The sequence below is a fragment of the Suricata suricatta genome, chromosome X, assembly GCF_006229205.1.
Source record: "Suricata suricatta isolate VVHF042 chromosome X, meerkat_22Aug2017_6uvM2_HiC, whole genome shotgun sequence".
Taxonomy (NCBI): Eukaryota; Metazoa; Chordata; class Mammalia; order Carnivora; family Herpestidae; genus Suricata; species Suricata suricatta.
This window is the reverse complement of record NC_043717.1, coordinates 93,343,241-93,350,232: the sequence shown is the minus strand read 5'-3', so window position 1 is coordinate 93,350,232 and position 6,992 is coordinate 93,343,241. Positions and strand designations below refer to the sequence as shown.

The following is a 6,992-nucleotide window of genomic DNA, read 5'->3' as shown; positions in this document are numbered from 1 at the left end:
ACTGAACATTGGATTGTAGAATACCAAGTAAATATTTAACTTGAATTTCCCATCATTAAATATGTGTTGTTAACTCATCAGATCATAAAATTGAATATATATAGCAGTATTCCGTTGTAAAATGAAAATGATATATAAAAACAGAGCTGAGTGAGTGTGGAAGGCATTAGTAAACTGCACAACAGATGGTTTAGACTTCCATTGTACATTTCTCGCTGCTTTCTTTCAGCCCTCATAGAATTTCCTATGACCAGTTAACAGGTAAAGTACAGAACTGGTTTCTGTATACATCTGCATGGTTTGCTGGAACAAGCCAGAAGTGGTAGATGGTGTATTGCAGCCTTACTCAGGGTTAGCCCATAAGGACAGTAGTGAAATAGTTACTACTTACTTGTCAGAACTTCAAGGAGAAATGGCCTAGAATATTAATCTATTTGTGGATGGTAATTAATAGCTTGACCAACTTCTCAGGGACTTGGAAATATCAATATCAGAAGACTGGTATCTAGAAAGGGTGGAGAAGAAATATACAGATGGGCTTCTTGGAGTGGAGACAGTATAAGGTATTTATTTCCCATGTAAATGCCCCAACAGATTATATCGACTTTAGAGAAGGCAATCATGGCTCAACCAAAGTGTAACAAATTGCAAAATGACCACAAGCTATCCCCATTCCTAAATGCATGTTTTTTAGCAATGTGATTTTGCTACTGTCCCCATCAAGAGACGGATCCTATCACTCTGCTCTTTGAAGTGAGGCTTGGCCATATGACTTGTTATGGTTAGTGGTGTTTTACCAACTGTGATGCATTCAAAATGCTTATAAATTGGTGCTTTCTTTCCCTTGTTGAGTTTGGAACAATGATATCATCTTCGCCTGGATGAGCCTGACATAATTGACTGAAGAGCTCAGGTGGAGAGTTGAGACGCTTGAGCCAACAGCCTACCAATCTTCATATATGTGAGCGAAGCCTTCCGAGATCATTCAGCCCCATTGCCACCCGACCTCCCAAATCATGTGAGGTCGCCCAAATGAGAAGAATCACTCAACCAACCCATAAAATCATGAGAAATAAATGTCTATTGTTTTCATCCAGAAAGCAAACTATTTTGCACAACCCTATGTAAATAAGTTTGAAAATTCAGATAATTTTTACTATAATTCAACTTGCCAAATTGACTACAATAGAGAAGGAAAGTCTAGTAGCTAATTGCAAAATAAAGCTACACAAATTTAGATAAGGGTCTCCCTCCCTCCAATAAATGGCACCAGATTAAGAAGGCTTCATGGGAAAAATCTACAAAAGATTAAAAAATGTTATTTCAGTACTACTTATACACCTTCAAAGCATAGAAAAAGAATCAACGCTTTTCAGATTCATTTTGTCCTTTGTATTGTAAAATTATTTCACCCAGAAATTTTGCAAGAAACGTATAAAAGGGTTCTGGGTGGTTCAGTCAGTTGAGCATCCGAGTATTGACTTTGGCTCAGGTCATGATCTCACAGTTCATGGGATCAAGTCTCATATCAGGCTCTGGTCTGACAGTGTGGAGCCTCCTTGAGATTCTCTCCTGTCCTCCCTCTCTCCTCCTCCCCAGCTCACACAAGCTCTCACTCAAAATAAATAAAGAAAAGAATCATACAAAAAATTATCCTATACCCTTCACTGAGACTTACCAATTTATTTTGCAGGAACATGTCTTGCATTTATTCATTGTGTCTCTTTATCCTTTTTTAATCTGAAACAGTTCCCCAGTCTCTCTTTTATGACTCAAATTTTTGAAGAATACAGTTCAGTTATGTTTCAGAAAGTTCTCTCAATTTGGATTCATGTTCTGTTGCCTCAGGATTATATTCAGGTTATCCTATGAATTTTCTTTCTTTCTCATTACATAATATTAGGAGACAGATGTTATTGATATTAATGATGTTAACATTGAATACTTGTTCATGGTGATGTATGTTAGGTTTCTCCACTGTGAAGTTACGATTTTCCACTTTGGGACTGTGTAAATATCTTGTTCCTTATACAATTTCTACCTAATAGTTTTAACAAAACATTCTCATGTATTAAGCATGATGGAATTTTAAAAACCTTTTAAACCTAATTTCAGACCTACAGAGAAGTTGAAAGTATAGTACTTATCACCAAGATTACCAAAAGGTTGTTATTACATTCCCTTCATCATTCTCTGTGTGTGTGTGTTCATGTATGTATATGTGTCTGTGATTTCTTTTTCTGAACCATTAAAATAAGTTGCAAAGTACTTCAGTTTATATTCCTTAAGAGCAGTGTCATTCCCTTTTAAAACCACAACACAATTACAAAAACCAAGAAATTAATATGAACACAGCACTGTTAGTTTATCAACAGACCTTATTCAAATGTTACCAATTATCCCAATAATGTCCTTTATAGAAGAAACTTGTGGATCATGAGTTGCATTCAATTGTCATGTCTCTTTACTTAGTCTCTTTAATCTGGAGCAATTCATTCATTTTCCTTTGTCATAACCTTGAAGATTTTGAGGATTACATGACATTTTGTAGAATATACTTCTGTTTTGGTTTATCTGATGGTTTTTTGTGATTAGATTATCATTATGCATTTTTGGCAGAAAAATCACAGAAGTGATGTGTTCTTCTCAGTGCATGATATCAAGATGCAAAAAATGTCAATTTGTCCCATTACTGATGCTGCTAATTTTTTAATCATTTTGATCATTTTGATAAAGTGGTGTCTGACAGGTTTCTGTACTGTAAAGCTATTATATTCCCCTTTGTAAATAATAAATATCTTCTGGGAGATACCTTGAGACTATGGAATTAATTGGTTATACATCGAACATTTACCCCAGGTGTTAGTATTCATTGTTGATTCTTGCCTGAATCAGTTTTTTTTTTTTATGATGGCTGACAAATGGTGATTTTCTAATTCCACCATTTCTTCTGCACTTATTAGTTCATATTCCATTATAAGAATTTTTCCTTCTTCTACATTATTTACTTATTTATATATTTCAGGGGAAACAATTCTTTTATCTTTCAGTGGATTGTAATCTATTTTTGCCATTATTTAATATTGATGCTCAGATCGTCCCTGATTTGGCCATTGGTACACACTCTAAGCTGGCTCTTCTGTCCTTTTGACATGTACTTGCCATTCTTTGACCACTTTCTTCTTTTCTCAACAGCATGGTATGCAAAGTTGTCATGTGCTTTCCTAGCCCCAGTCCTGGGTTGAGCCAGTTAGCCAATTTTCCAAAGAACTTTGTTTCCTTGTGGTAGAGAATAGCCTTTCCTTCTTTCTTTCTTTCTTTTTCTTTCTTTCTTTCTTTCTTTCTTTCTTTCTTTCTTTCTTTCTTTCTTTCTTTCTTTTAGAATGGTATTTATGAAATAAGATATGAACACAAAATATGCATATTGGCATTGTGGTGTCACATTTCTAGGTTTTCGCCATAGAGATAGGAAAGATGTATATGTATATACATGTATATACTTCAATACATGTATATGTAAATGTATATATATGTACATATGAATCCCTATAGAGAAAGACATGCATCTATATCTTTTTCTATATCAATGTGCCTATCATTCTATCTATGGTTACTTTAAAAAGGAATTTTTTGTAGGTTTCCCAGGTGACTTTATTTTTTATAGTTATACATTATCAATTCTGAACTATTTTTAGGGATTTCTAGTATTAAGCAAAAAGAAGTAAATTTATTTGGATAATAGAGGCCAAGTTTCTCACTGTCAGAGAAGATAGTTACAAATATGAAAATGGGAACACTAAATAGAACCATGTTTTGTTAGCTTGGTAATAGTATGAACTCAATGTTTGATAGTAGATAGATAGGCAGATAGATAGGCAGACAAATAGATAGTTTTGATTGCTATTTCTTCAAGTTCACTAATCTTTTACCATGGCTAAGGTGATATTAATCTCATCCAGTGTAGTCTTCATTTTAAATGCTGTAGTTTTCATCTATAGAATTTTGATTTGGGCTCCTTTTGTATCTTCCATCTCTCCTTTTTGATCTTCTGCACACAGACCTAAAGTTATAATAGTTGTTTTGATTCCCTTTTCTGCCAATATTAACAACTCTGTCAGATTCAGGTCAATTACATTGGTTTCTCCCTCATTATGTGGTGTATTTCTCTGATTCTTTCCATGCCTGTAATGTTTTGTTGGATATCAGACATTGTGAAATTGGGACATTTGACTTTGTTGGGTACTGGATATTTTTGTATTTCTAGAAATATTTTTGACCTTTTTACTAGGATGCAGTTCAGCTACTTGGAAAGAGTCAGATTCTTTGGATATGTTAAATAGCACCAGATCTATTTGAGGGAGGAGTAATTATTCCCCACTACTAAGGCAAGAGTTTCATGAATACTTTACCAATGAATTGTGACACTTTTAAGTCTGATAGGTAGGAGTAGGTTCTATTATCAGTTCTGTATGAGTTTTGGGTACTGTCCCTGTAGTCCTTTCGGATAGCTCTTTCCCAGTCTTTCTCAGTCTTGAGTAGTTTCACACATCACACATGTATATCTCTGTAGATTACCTAAGTTTACTGTCTGTACAGCCTCCTCCCTGGTAATCTGTCTAACAAATGTTAGCCACTTCATTCTTCCAGCGCCCCTTTCTAACTCCTCAATTCAGGAAGTCCACCAGGTTCTGCTGAGGAGACCTGGAAACTTACACAGCATTAAGCTAGGACAGTTCTGGGGAATACATTTTCTGTTAACTTTATGGATCACTGTCCCTTGTACCCTGAGTTACAGTGTCTTGATAATCATTGGTTCATTTATTTGTAATTTTTGGTTGTTCAGGCACGAGAATAAATTGTTCTATTATTCTACACTGACCAGAACTGGGATTTACTTTTTAATAACGTTAAACATTGTAAGCCTACTTGTTTTATGATCTGTGTCTAATAATTCTATTAACTGAAATCTTGTGTCTCACTCTTTAGTCTGTTGTTCTGCTTGTTCTTGCCATGTGCCTCATTTGCTTATGTCCCTGGTTATTCTGTTCATCATACTTTAACAATTATCTGTAGCAAGAATTTTAGGCTAGGATGAAGTCACAATTGAACAGAGAGGATTTCCATTAGCCTCTGCCCAATGGAGTATACAGGGGGAATTGAGGGTACTCCTAGTGGAATACAAGCTTAAATTTTCAGGCTTGGGATTCCCTACACATCAGGGAAGGGGAACCTAAGATGAACTTCTGTGTGAAGGCTGGGACACACCCAGTGCCCTAGGAGTAGTGCCATTTTGGGTACCAGCTAATTGAAGGAAAGCAATCATGTTAGGCTCCCTCCTCTGTATATATCTCAACTTTTGGTTTATGCTATGCTTATCCTAAAAGGTTGTGTAAACAATGTTCTGATTTGGAAAATTTTCTCTCTATTTTGTCTAGGTAACATGTCACTCCCTTTTCAGCATTTCAGTTGTTTAAGGAAGATACTCTTGACATTTCATCCAGGTTTTTAGAAGTTTTTTTTTCCCCAAGAGAGGGTTGGTATGGATAATCTACCCTATCTTACCAAAACTCTGGGAGTTTGCCATGGAGTTTTGGAGGGTGGCCTCAGACACTGGCAGGGACAGAGTTGCTAATGAAACTGCCCAACCCGATCATATGCTATCTGGTCACTCTCATCTTTGTAAGCACCTTTCTTATACTGGGCCTTGTTTTTCTACTCACTGAAATTATTTTTGAGATACATTCATTAGGAACGTCTGGTTCTATTTCTTGACTTTATGCCTAATTTATTAGCACAAGAGGCATTGTGTAGACACATCTGGTTGGTTATGCCATACAGTTGCCAACTTTTAGCTTGGTGTGCTCTCTAATGAGGCCTGCAGATTGGTTTGTGAAGGAGGCTCTGCCCAGGTGGGACTGTCTGGACTTCCAGTTGTCTTAGCTGTGGTGTAACCAACATGGTGAACAACTCAACGTGGTTAATATACGAAGCATTTAAGATATTCCTCAATTTCTGGTTAGAAAAGTACTTGACTATGGGAACCTGGGATCTGTGTAAGTTCTTGGTCAAACAAAACTGTACTTGAGTGAGTAAAGCACAGTACTTGCTGGTTAAAACTGTAACTAATAGCCCAAGAGCAGCATTTTATGCGTGGTCCCTGAGACTGGGCTCCCAGAGTCCAATATTTACCCCAGAGGGGAAGGTTTTCTCTCTGTAGATGGAGGGAGTCTCTTCTTTCTCTAATATTCTTTGTCTGGTGTTCTTAGAGAACACTGGGACTCAGATAATACACTGGCAGGCCTGTCTCAACCCAAAGCGTAACAGCATCAATGCCAACACAAAAGCTTTGTAGAAAACTATGACCAAAAGGAACTTAGCAACCACCAGACACACTTAACGAAGTCTGGGGCAAAGTCCATATTCCAAAACTATGAGTCTTAAATGGGAAGTGCCAAAAAGGGAAGGGAAGGGAAAGGAAGGAAAGGGAAATTACTGAGGTCTTCCTACTAGGACCCAAGAGGACAAATTAGAGTGGCTGACATAGACTGGGTCCTTAATACGTGCCAGGTATTATCATAAGTGTTTTAGAAATATCCAGTCATTTCATTCCCACAGTAGCCCCATGATGTAGGTACCATTACAATTCTCATTGTAGACATGAGGAAAGGTAGGCACAGAGAGACTAAAAAATGAGCTCAGAGTCACACAACTAAAATGTGGCCCCTGTGCTTAGTCCTGCCCACAGTATTCCTAGTTGCTGGGTTGTGCTGAGGTCCAGAGAGAATCCCATCCCCAGCCACTTGGAGAGGAGAAGCTATAGGTTTGAGGAACATGGGGACAGCAAGGGCAGCCACATTGGCAGCACCTATTCTACCTAATCTGAATGATGGAAATGTCCCTACACACTGTGTGATCAGGGCAGGGAGAGGATTGCAAAGGGAAAAGGTCCCAGGTGTGAGCAGGGAGTGGGTTTCCACCTTTGTTCCCTTAAA

At 37.2% G+C, this 6,992-nt stretch overlaps 1 long non-coding RNA gene across 1 annotated transcript in view; it reads right to left on the bottom strand.

The window, feature by feature from the left end:
* Nucleotides 1-399: 399 nt before the first annotated feature.
* Nucleotides 400-6,992, bottom strand: part of LOC115283872 — a 16,870-nt gene continuing 10,277 nt past the window's right edge. Inside the window, exon 4 of the long non-coding RNA XR_003905080.1 lies at nt 400-505. This is a non-coding gene — a long non-coding RNA (uncharacterized LOC115283872). The remainder of the gene's footprint in view (nt 506-6,992) is intronic.